The 13234-nt window shown below is 36.7% G+C and overlaps 1 long non-coding RNA gene across 1 annotated transcript in view; it reads left to right on the forward strand.

Annotated features, from left to right (window-relative positions):
- Positions 1-3985, forward strand: part of LOC141753303 (uncharacterized) — a 51472-nt gene extending 47487 nt beyond the window's left edge. Inside the window, exon 2 of the long non-coding RNA XR_012590426.1 lies at positions 960-3985. This is a non-coding gene — a long non-coding RNA (uncharacterized LOC141753303). The remainder of the gene's footprint in view (positions 1-959) is intronic.
- Positions 3986-13234: the final 9249 nt, after the last annotated feature.

Raw genomic sequence — 13234 nt, forward strand, 5'->3', positions numbered from 1 at the left:
TGCTTCATCCTGTCTGTTATTTATTAAGGCGAGGTGTTTTTCTGAGCGTGTGTTCGGCGCTGCGCTGCGTCACACTCCGAGGAAAGAGTTTGTACGTCAGCGGCTGAAGGTAAAAGTGTTTTGCAGAAGCTGCTCTGAGCGGCCACGCTTGATGGTGGGGGTAAGACGCATTTAGTCATAAGAAAAGTGACCGATGTCCAGAGCTTGAGGTCAAACTTTCTCCACAAAACGGACCAATCACGGCACAAATGGGGCCCGTGAATTGTTGGATTGTTAGATACATGCTCACGTTTGTAGCTACGATAAGCACACCGTTCTCATCCATTCCTGGCACTGTTTGCTCTTGCATTTTTATGGTTTTGTAAAGACTTAAGTAAACCCCACCACAGTCTGTACATTGGGATGATGTCACGGAAATTAAGATAAGTTAAAGTTGAAGTAGGTGAGATTGGAGCAAATATAATAAAAAAAAAAAAAAGTTATTTTATAAACGGTCGCTATATGGTGACAGTAGTACATGAAACAGGTAACCTGAAATGTGCCTCTGTGTCCTCCGGTGCTCCTAACAGCATCTGTAAGATTTCACAGACCGGAGGAAAACAAGCAGTAAGAGCTGATCTGAGGTCTGCTGTCCAGCTGCCGTCTCTGAGAGCCGGCTGTCAATCACTCTGAACTCCGACCAAACGGTCAAACTAGGCAGCGCTGATCAAATATGAATCAATATTCTGTTACGTTAATGCCTATTTCTCTCCTTAGATGTTCTCAGAATCATCTTGTAGTGCACGGTTTAACTGGAAAACATGACCGGAGCTCAGCCAATAGGAACGCTCTCTCTCAATGAAATGACCTGTGATTGGTCAAAGTCTCCCGTCACGGGCTAGATGTTCTAAAGCCTGAAAACAGAGCCATGAGGAGGAGCAGAAGTCTCTCAGAACACTTGAATTACAATATGCTGAAAGGTTATTATGGGATGTTTGCCCAATGAAGCCAAACATATACTGACTACTGCAGCTTTAAGAACGTTTTTACAAATATAGAATCGTAATAATTCACCTTGTTTTCAGTTCGAAGTGTCAAAAGTACGATATTTATCACGATTCTGCAAGCAAGGCAATATATTGTGATTTTTTAATATCAAATTATAGGAAAGAACACACCACAATATGGCATAATGAACGGTGGGATCTGCATTTGCATGAATCAAAGTCTCTGTAACATCATAGCTCTACTTTGAGAGAAGAACTGATTGAGTTCATCTCTGCACTATTAATTAAAAATCAATATTGTTTTTGAGAATCAATACAGTAGAAAGTGCGCTCCGTTCTCCCCATTTCAACGGTTCACTGCGTCTCACCTCCTCCTATACAGCAGCAGGTTTTTCACCCGTCTAACACTTTTACCTTCAGACGACGCTTTGTACAGACTAGTTCATTCAACACACATACTGGGAGCTTCTGGGACCAGCTTTTATCTCAGAGAGTCTCAGTCTGACTCCTGAACATGTTAGTTGCTTTAGTTTTATTTTATGTCCTGCATGTTAATGACGACGTACCACCGACGCCGGGTGTGTCACTCTTCTAGTTGAGACTTGAACCAGTATGAGAGTTGATTTCTTCTTCTTTGGTTATTTAAGCTTTTTGTTTGTAAAGGTTTTTTTAGGTTTCTTTTCTTTTTTCTTTTTAAAGTTAATAAATGTTTACATTTTGTTATGCATGTTATATCCAGTGTTTTTGCACACTACTTCAGCATCGGTTCTTGAACGGCACTCATTTAATGTAAAGTACTTAAAAAATGAAGTGCCTGATTTTACTTAAAAATTGGAGTTGTAAGCAAATGAAAGTTTGCTCATTAGCCTTCACGCCATTGACTTGAATAACGGCTCCATGTTTGTCGTGTGATGTTTTATTGATCCTGTGTTTTTAAAGCACGTTGGGGGAGACCATCCTGTTAAAAAAAAGGCGACGACGGCAAGACGGACGCTCGCTCGGCTCCGCGGCGTCTAGTCGGAGCAAAACTGGACCTACGGGACTCGACACCTAGCGGCCGTGAGAGCACTCAGTGATGTGATTTCATCCGGTGAGCAACATTCATGATCAAGTTAAAGGTGCTACATGTGACATTTTAACATCTGTGATACAACAGGAAGAGGGCGCTCTGTTTCTACTGGGCTTCGTCATAAAACTGAACCGTCTAAGGCTGCAACAAACTATTGTTCTATGTTTCCTTTAGTCTATAAAATGTCCTTCACGTCTTAAAATTGTTGTTTTTTTCTTATGACCAGCAGTCCAGACTTAAAGGGACTCTATGTAAGAATCAGAAATGTCTTGTTAACAGCTTCACTTGTGTCCGTTAAGTCAACTAAAGTCAGCGTCCTGTTGCTGGCGCTTGTGCTCGCTCTACATAGACATGAAGGAGCATCGCTCAACACAGTGAGGAGACACACGTCAGCTAAAAGCACAGTATCACTCTATATTTCAGCTGCTTGGCAGTAATGTTAGCTGACCAGACCAAGGTCTCTCCATGAATCACTGCTGATCCTAGTGTTGGCTTTTCCTGCCTCGGCCTCCCGACCGCGGCCGGAGGGAACAGAGGAGACACCGGAGTTTTGGTCGGAGACGATAACGTTTCTCTCTGCGGAGCCCCGTCACTTCACAAGACACGTGAAACCTCTGTTGGTCTGGAGGAGCTGCAGCAGTTATTTCTGCACAAACGTCCACTGAACATTCACTAGATGTTCTCAGAGCTAAACTAACTCTTCTGCAGTGTGGAGTGAGCAGCATGCACGTGAGAGGTGGAGCGAATGAGCGAGAACGAGCGCGGTGTGTGAGTGAAGGCAGGCAGAGGAGCAGAGTACAGCAGAGACTCCGGTCCTGGAGACCAAAGCTACGGTCTCCCCCGCGTCCTCCGACCGCGGCCAACACTGTTTAACTGACGGGCTTCACTAGATACAACCAAGAGGTTTTGGTGATTCCGTGTAGTTTGTGTTGGAGTCTGAGTCTGAACAGCGTAGCCACACGCGAGCGTGCATACTAGGAAACACCGACCCGCAATGATTTATAAGAGCGTAAGTATAAGAAGTTACAAAAGTCCCTTTTAAATGGAATCAATATCTTCATCATCGATGAATTGTTTAATTTGTAAAACATGATAAAATAGTGAAAACGTGCATCACATTTTCCCTGATTCCAAAGTGACGTCTTTAAATGTCTTGTTTCGTCAAAGATAATCGGTTTACTATAATATAGTCAAAGAAATCCAGCAAATTTCCACATTTGAGGAACCGGAACCAGCGAATATTTCTAAAGTTTTGCGTTTAAAATGTATTTGGATTAATGAACGAATCGTTTCAGCTGTAGAAATGTTACGAGATTGAATACGACTGAGTTTAACGTCTCTAGTTCCTGGTCGTAAACGTTCAAATGTATGACTTTACAAGTGGGATATAGAAGTGGAGGCAGCAGAAGGGGTTCATGGGAAATGTAGTCCTCATTTGGAAAACCTCTGTTATGTAAAAGTGACACATTGATGTTAAAATGCTGCATGTGGCACTTTTTTTTTTTTTTTTTATAAACCGTTGGATGTTAAGAACCAATGAATGTTTCAGTCACATCTCCCTGTGATCTCATTTCTATCACCATTTCCTCTCATTGTTTTTTGTTATTTTATTTCCTCCCTGAAACGAAAAGATCAACTTTCAAAAGTCCTGTTCTTTTCTTCACTTGAACTTTTGAGGAGAACCGACGCTCTCTGGTTGTGACCACGGTCTCTCCCGCCCGTGTGCACCTATACGACGCGTCGCCGAGGCGTTTGACTCGTTGATTGACTCTGTGTTGTTGCATATTTGATGATTGCAGATGTGCATCACAAACTCCATTTTTTGTTTTAGTTTCTATAAGCGGTAAACGGCTGGCAGTGTCAGGTACCATTCCATTTTAACACTGTATATTTATAATAAAAGTAATCTGTTAATAAAACTGGAGTGGGATTTTCTTGTCGGGTTTATATCTGCAAAATTCATTGTAAATATGAGTCATGATTTTATAACAGGAGCTGTAATATTAAGAGAATAAAGTCTTAATTTTTTAAAAGAAAAGTTGTGATTTCAAAATAAAAAATTTAAATTTAAATTTACAATTTGATGAGAATTAAGTAATGTTATGAGAGAAGCCATAATATGAGATTAGAGTTGGGATTTTAAAAGAAAAGTTGTAATTTTATGAGAATAAATTCATTTTAATATGAGATTAAAGTCAAAATATCAGATTGAAGTGGTCATTTTTAAAAATTCATTAATGAATTAATTAGTTAATTAATTAATTAATTAATTAATTTGAAAAGAAAATCCAAATTTTTTTATGAAAGAGGTAATGTTCCAAGACTTAAGTTGTAATTTTGAGATACAATTATCAGAAAAGTCATAATCTGTGAATAAGCCCTAATTTTATAAATATTTTAAATACATTTTTTTTAAAGAGGTAAAGTCAAAAAAAATTTAAAACACAACTCATTATTTTTTTTTTCATAATTTATAATAATTTTATTTTATAACAGGATTTGTAAAATGAAGAGAATAAAGTTTTAATTTTTAAAAGAAAATATGCGATTATAATTTATAATGTTATGAGAGAAGCCATAATATGAGATTAGAGTTAGGATTTTTAAAGAAAAGTTGTAATTTTATGAGAATAAAGTCGTTTTAAATATGAGATTAAAATCAAAATATCAGATTGAAGTAAAGAAATGTATTTTTTTACGAAAATAAATTGTATATATTGTATATAGACTGATGTAATTTTGAAAGAAAATTATTTTTATGAAAGAAGTTGTAATTGTAACAAGATTAAAGTTGTAATTTTGAGGTATAATTATATCAGGAAAGTCGTAATATTCTGTGAACAAAACCCTAATTTATGCAAAATGTTGTGTATTTTGTTGTAAATTGTAATTATGAGAAACATATTGTTAAAGAGAATTAAGTCGTTATTTTATGAGACAAAATTTTGTGTCTAGATTTTGTTTAGAATAAAAAAATATAATATATTTTGTTCTCTATATAAAAACAAAATTATAAAAGAAGTTGAAATCTTGAGGCGTAATTGTCCGAGTATAGTTGTAATATTATGAGAATAAAACCTTAATTATATGCAAAAGTTGTTATTTTGTGATAAGTTGTTACAAGAAGAAAGATTTAATTGTAAAAGAAATAATAAAAAAATAATAATAAAAAATAAGTAAAAAAAATAATTTTGACAAAAGCCATAAAATAAGAAATTGCAATTTTATAAGAAAAGTAATTTTACAAGAATTAAGTTGTATTTACATAAGTCATAATTTTATAAGAAAAGTTGTAATATTCATCCTAATGTCTTTATTATTATTTTAGACACTCTTTGTGCTGAAATATGATTTAATTTTTTGCTCAAATATTACCTGGTATGTCCTGAAAAAACAAAAGCAGATCTTTAGAACATGTATCATAAATTAAATAGTTACACAAAATAATTTTATTTTAATCTTTATATTTAATTTGTGGTATCAATGATGAGATTATTGATTATAAATTGAGTTTAAATACCATGAAAACCTACTAATCCTACAGTCGGACTGAAGCTGCCACTAGATGGAGGCAGAGATCTGATAACATAAAGAAATGTGGCTGCACATCCTACAAATCCTAATAATGATTGTTTCTACATTTAATTATGCAACTTGATTCAACAACTTTCATTGATATTTTTTGCAGTAAACTAACTAACTGATGTTGAACTCTTCTCTTATTGGTTTCAGGAAAGAACGACACGTGAACAGGACGATGATCTGGACTCAGTTATTCCTCCGGTTGGTTCTCGGGTTTCATCTTTTGGGGTTCCTCAGGTTCACATACAGCGCTGTGGTGGGATTGGGATTAAATGCACATTTAAAGGTTTTGACAGATGATGAAATGAACTCCCTCTGACGTGTTTTTAAAGTCAGTCAGCAGATGAAAAGTTTAAAGAGTAAATGCAGAAGAAGTAGACAAATGTATCCCCAAAAACTACGCCGCTGAACGACCTCACGTTCCATGATTGTAAAATATCTTCTGTGTCTCTGGAGGAACTTTATTAAGCCTCAGAAATTACATAATGAAAAGAAGATATCAAGTTGCATCCTGGGAAATGTAGTAGGATCCTTCTTGTTCTTGGAGCTCGACTCATATTGGAGACTAAAAGTCAGGCACTTTTCTTTTTTTAATCTGTCGCTTCTTGTTCAGTTCCCCAACTTCATAGAAATATAATTATCATTTATTGATTATTATTATTATTACTGAAGAACCTCTTATTAATGAAGTACTTAAAACTAAAACAACAATAAAAAACAAAAAAACAAATCAGTTCAAAGTCGCCGAAATGTGAAGTTTGCCATGTATGAATTGAAATTTAGTTAATTTACGGTGCTCAGTTTTTATATAAATGTAATTTTGATTTTGAAAATTCAATAAAATATTGTGGAAAAATAAATAAAATATAAATAAAAAAATAATAATAAAAAAAAATGAATAAATAAATAAATAAATCTAATTTAATATTACCTTACAGAATAATAGAACATAGAAAAATAGAAAAAAAAATATTTACAAAAACACAAAATAGTAGCTGAAGTATGTCGACATTCAGCTTTAGATGCATAAATCTCCATCAACCCACGCATGCACGCACGCACGCACGCACACATGCACGCACACACGCACGCACGCACACACACACACACACACACACACACACACACACACACGCACACGCACGCATGCACACACACACACGCACGCATGCACACACACACTGCATTCCTGCCCCTTCAGGACTTTTATTCTCAGTGTTTCAAAAATGTCCAGAGTGTAAACATTCACACCGAAGAGGAAATGAACACATTCCTCAGTCGGCTGCAGGAACACATTGTTACCTACTCTCTCTCTCTGTGTGTGTGTGTAAGGCAAGTTTATTTTATATATATATATATATACATATATATATATATAAATATATATATATATATATAACAGATATAAGCGTTTAGTTTTGTGGAGTGTGATGAAGGACTGATTGTAGTTGGGTTCAGCAGTATTTCATGTCAGTCAGTGTCTCTCTCTCTCTCCGGTCCGGTTTCTGTTTAGTGGATTACAGAATCACCACGGGGGCTCGTCTCACCGGTTTGGTATGCGAGTTTTCCTGCACGGCCAGACTTTTTAACCCTTTGAGACTCATAAATATTTTTCTTTTGAAGCTTCTCCTCTTTGTCTCCGCAGGTTGACCGACTCAGACATATAGCCGATAGACAGACGTTGAATAATTCAGTAGAAAAAATGCAGCTTTACAGCAGCAAAGACTCGAGATCTGTTTTTCATGTTTCAAAACTGTTTAGGAACAAAAACGATTTGGTTAGACCAGGGGTCAGCAACCTTTACTATCAAAAGAGCCATTTTAGGCAACAAAAAAAAAAATCCGTCTTGAGCCGCAAAACATGTGATCATTGTGATGAAGGTAACACAGTTTATAGTCTAAGTATATAGTATATAAGTCTAATGCAGTGAGGGCCAAAGAGACAATGTACTACGGAGCATTAGGGCCACATTGAGGGGAAAAACATCTGAGATTTACAGAATTAAGTCATAATATTACAAGAATAAAGTCTTAATATTACGTGGAAAAAAGTTGTGATATTACGAGAATAAAGTCATAACTTTACGAGAAAAAAAATCGTAATATTACGAGAATAAAGTCATAACTTTGCGAGAAAAAATTCGTAATATTACGAGAATAAAGTCATAACTTTACGAGAAAAAAGTCGTAACATTACGAGAAAAAAGTCATAACTTTACGAGAAAAAAGTCGTAACATTACGAGAAAAAAGTCGTAACTTTACGAGAAAAAAGTCGTAACATTACGAGAAAAAAGTCATAACTTTGCGAGAAAAAATTCTTAATATTACGAGAATAAAGTCGGAACTTTACGAGAAAAAAAGTTGAAAAATAACGAGAATAAAGTCATAATATTACGAGAAAAAAAGAAACTACGTAAAATTACTACTTTATAGTATTACGACTTTTTCTCGAAATCTCAGATTTATTTTTTTCCTCAATGTGGTCCTAATACTCCGTCGTACCGTCGTACCATAGACCTACAACAATGATAAATAAAAATGAAAATGTAAACAAAAAACAGTTATTCATTTCCACATGAGGCTCCGGAGCTGCAGGTTGATGACGTTGGTTTAGAACTAATAGTGTAATGAAGAAAAGTCTAAAACACTTTTCCTTCCTTTTTTTAATTTTGACTTGAGCTTGTCTCTGTTTCTTTCATGTTACCTATTTTATTCTGGGACGGCCCAAAATATCTTTTGTTTATTGTTGTTTTATTTGGATTAGAAGGAGCGGATGCCACGTTAAGAATTTATAATGATGTCATTTAACTTTTTCTTGTAGATAAATCATATCAGACACAACTTGTTATTCAAAGCAGTCGTATATATATCTTTAATGTTTTCCATTTGCTTTATTGTTGCTTTAGTAACCTGATTGTCTCTACAGGTACATATCATCATAATGAGAGGATATAAAAGCAGCGCTGCAGGTTTAAAGACCTCCGAGACCTTCAGAAACCGAACCAGATCTGCTCGGTTACACGGTTCATTGATGTCTCTGAGAGAGATTTACAGCGTTCACAATTAATCCCCAGTTTGTTTCCCCCCCGCAGAGTTTTTATTTCTCTAATCGGTTTCCTCTCCACATCCAGCACGACTCCCACAGCTCTGTTGAGGAAACACTCAGAACATCTTCATATCTTTGACTTTCTGTGTATCCAGTTATTGTTTCCTTTCTCTCAGACAGACTCAGACCGACGGATGAACCTCTGCTGTTAAACTCTGACACCATCTCCGAGGACGTGAGCTTAGAAAGAGAGCATTTAAATATCTGGATCTTTTATTTGATCTGTCGGACGTCGATTTATTGCTGAGTATTTAAAAGAGAGTGTGATCGCTGTAAGACAAAGGAAGACTACAGATGGGTAATGGACTTTTTTCCTTTTGTTTATTGTCCATCTGTCCACCTGTCTGCCTCCTCCTTTAGAGACATCCCAGTATAGAAGCTGATCAATAAAATCAATCAATACCCCCTCTGCCACGGAGGAGCAGAATGGATCCGTCAAACAAAGAGCAGCAGCAGTAACAGGCAGCCTTTTGTTTGCTTCCTGACGTCACAATGTTTTACTCCAAATAACTAAAAATTAAACAACAAATTAACTCTATAACAACAGATAGAAGTGTTTTCTGATCCGACGCCACTAATCAGCAGGAAATACATTCTTAAATAAATAGAAATAAGAAAAGAAAATGTTGACTTTGGGTTAGAAACAGGAAACAAACAGCAGTCCCGTGTGTTAAAGTTAAAGATATTTTGTTTTCCCATCCTCTACGGACTTTGTTGTATTCTATAATAACGTCACCTGTCTTCCTCCTTTGCTCCCGTCATCATTACTAAATCCACCAGAGAGACTGATGCTGTTGTTCTTCCTGAGAGGACAGTCTCACAAACAAATAAGTTGTTAAGATGTTAATTCAGCTTTTGTATATGCGTTGTGGCTTTTGCATTCATTTGTAAAAGAATAAATAGAAAGCAGCGTCATCTTGAGCCACAAAACCTCTAATGTACTTCAGCAAACTCTCACCTTCATGTGGAGGAGGCACGTGAAGAGACCATAAACTCGGAAAAATGTGTAGGGAAACTCGTGTTTGGTGGATTATTTCTCTGTTGTTACAATGCTAATGGTCATTGTATTTTACATTGATGGAAAGCCTGTTTATTTACCTTCACAATGATGTCCAACTTGTAAGGATCATGCATTTGTGGGATGAGCAGCACAGCTAAAAATCTAAGACCGAATTGTCAGCAGTGGAGATGCATCATGGGTAATGTAGTCGTCATGTTTTGACAAAGAAGAACAATGTGTCTGGCTCTCTATAGGTCACCATACATATTCTTTATTCTTCATCTGGATTCCCATTCGCTTCCACAAAGTGGTCGCTGCTCTTCTTGGCTCCACACTAAAAACAATAGACGTCTTCAGGTGTGTCGTCTAAATTAATTAAATTTATTCATTTAAATCAAGTTCTTCAGCAGAAAAAAGTTTCCTTCAAACGCTTCAAAAATCAGTGTGATTTATTCTTCACACTGACCTGATTCTGGAGGACTTACTGTATGTCTTCTCTTTGTAGCCATTCGCTGGATTAAAAGTCGCTGATTTTCTAAGTGTTATTTATTCCTTGGTGAAGCTGGTTAGCAGAGTCGGTGTAATCTCCGGCGTTCAGCCCCTGACAGACTAATTTGCCTCGTCAGAGCTCCATTAAGAGGAGGCACTTTAGTGTCAGCGCTCTCGGCAGCTCGGCAGCTCGGCAGCTCGGCAGCTCGGCAGCTCGGCAGCTCATTTTAGAGGAGAAGTACAGCTGCTTTATTCTGCACAGAAACAACCTCCACTGTCACTTCCATCTGACAGGAGACGTCTGCTTGATTATTACAGTCTTCAACAAGAATAATCAGTACCAGGTGATAGTTACGGTAACTGCAGGCCACCGTATACATTCACACATATACTGTACATTCACAAACAACGAGGACCTGCAGGGAGAATTCATTAATACTAACCCACCTTACAGGAGGGGGAGGGTCTGCTGTGTCTGTGTTTAATGGAGATGAAATTTTGACTTTAATACACTTCATTACATCTGCCAATCAAGTCATATTTATTTAGTATATAGAGGGTAATATTACGAGAATAAAGTCATAACTTTACGAGAAAAAAAGTCGTAATACGAGAATAAAATCATAACTTTACGAGAAAAAAGTCGTAATATTACGAGAATAAAGTCATAACTTTACGAGAAAAAAAGTCGTAATACGAGAATAAAATCATAACTTTACGAGAAAAAAGTCATGTTTCGAGAATAAAATCATAACTTTACGAGAAAAAAAGTCGTAATATTACCAGAATAAAATCATAACTTTACGAGAAAAAAAGTCGTAATACGAGAATAAAATCATAACTTTACGAGAAAAAAGTCATGTTTCGAGAATAAAATCATAACTTTACGAGAAAAAAAGTCGTAATATTACCAGAATAAAATCATAACTTTACGAGAAAAAAAGTCGTAATATTACGAGAATAAAATCATAACTTTACGAGAAAAAAAGTCGTAATATTACGAGAATAAAAGTCGTAATATTACGAGAATAAAATCCTAACTTTACCAGAAAAAATTTCGTAATATTACGAGAATAAAGTCGTAACTTTACGAGAAAAAAAGAAAATAACAGTTATGCATTTTCATTTTTATAAATCCACAGGGAGCCACTGGAGAGGAGCTAAAGAGACGCAGGTTGCTGACCTCTGGGTTATAATAATGCATCATAGTATCAGTCAGATAACAGTAGTGGAGTAAATGTACTTAGTTAAATTACGTTGTTCCTCTGATTATCTGTTTATCAGGAAGAACTTCTACTTAAAGGATATTTTGTAAACATAAAAAGGGTCAGGATTGACTTCACATGTAAATAAATAAAAGTGAAGCAGTGAATGTGCAGCACGGAGTCTATAAATGTATACTGAGTGAGTTCCAGCAGGTTGACCCGGTGCTATACGTGGCTGTTTGTGCCAATTAAAGCGCCCACCATGCCACCGCCCCTCTGCTCTATTATCCTGCGGCTCTGAGAGCAGAGGGGAAGGTATGTGGGCTCGGTGCCAGGCCGAGCAGAGCCGAGCCGAGCCTGGGAGAAAAACACACCGAGGCTTCCCGTGTGGGGTTCAACCCTCTGAGGCAAGGCAGGTTACCACGGCAACTAACCACCGCCGCCGCCGTCGCCGCTGCCACCAGACGGGGGACGGGGTGCAGGGGGGGGGCAACCTCCGAAATGTCAACTTTTCCAGGAAACAAGAAGAAAAGAAGCTCATTTTCACTCCATCGTCCACGAAACACACAACAAAAGAGCTTTGAGAGGAATTCTTGGACCATTAGGTCACTTGTTCATTCATTATTTTAACTCTTATCATTATAAACCTTTAACTTTAAATGTACAAAATGACAATCAAATCACACTCACATGTTTATAGATGTTTAGCAGTAAAAGTCCTGCATTCAAAATGTTACTTAAAGGTTCTCCATTCGATATTCAGAGCATTAATATAGCAGCAAACAACTATTGTTTATGTAAAGATATAGAGGATTAATGTCTACCTGAGCAGAGAATGAAGTCACTCTCCCTCGGTGTGTGTGTTGTAATCTTCCTCTGACTCCATCCTCAGGACAAACTAATGGTAAGAGGATGGTAAACAATAGCAAATGCTTCCTCCTGTGTGATGAGCACTTACAGATTCATGTCACACACAAAATGTTGTACACACATTAACTGTGAATATTGTTCCGCCTGCTGCACGGCACCATCTGGTAAACACTTTGGACATGATGAAGATCTGTAGCTGCTGCAGGAACCGGATCTTAATTAATTAGAAGCCTGTCTTGTCCTGCAGGAACAACAAGCTGCAGCCAGAGTCTACATACTGTATACTGTACAGCTCCTCCTCCTCCTCTTCCTCTTCCTCGGCTCTCTGAGAGGCTGCAGGGACGCAACAGGAGACGACACACTGACACATTTCTGCAGCCGGCCGGCGAGAGTTTGACCTGCTGCAGAGAGAAAGAGACTCTTAGTTGTACTTCCTGTTCAATCTTGATGTAAAGAAACGATGTTTACTGCATTTACATACATGAATTACTGCAAGAGTACGGAGAGCTGATCACCGTGCTGCAGGCCAGCGGTAGAATATAACTAAGTACATCTACTAAAGCACTGTACTTCAGTACAATTTTGACATACTTGTACTTTACTTCCATTTTCTGCAACTTTATACTTCTTCTACACTGTAAAAAAAATACTTTTTTTACAGTGTTTTTAATGAAATTTTACATTTTTTGTCTGTATTTCAAAATGACAGAAAAAAGTAAAAATTAAATGTTTCCTTTGTGATTTATATGTAAATGGTCTTAGATTTACGGTGTATGACTATTCTAACAATACATATATGTTAAAAGTAAAATATTTCTTGTAAAATTACAGTAATAAAGGCTAATTATATAAAGATAATTACTGTTTTTTGTTTTTTTTACAGTTTATTTATGTTAATTAACGGACAGTATTTTATCCGTTTTTTAA

This window comes from Sebastes fasciatus, chromosome 16 (genome assembly GCF_043250625.1).
Source record: "Sebastes fasciatus isolate fSebFas1 chromosome 16, fSebFas1.pri, whole genome shotgun sequence".
Lineage (NCBI taxonomy): Eukaryota > Metazoa > Chordata > Actinopteri > Perciformes > Sebastidae > Sebastes > Sebastes fasciatus.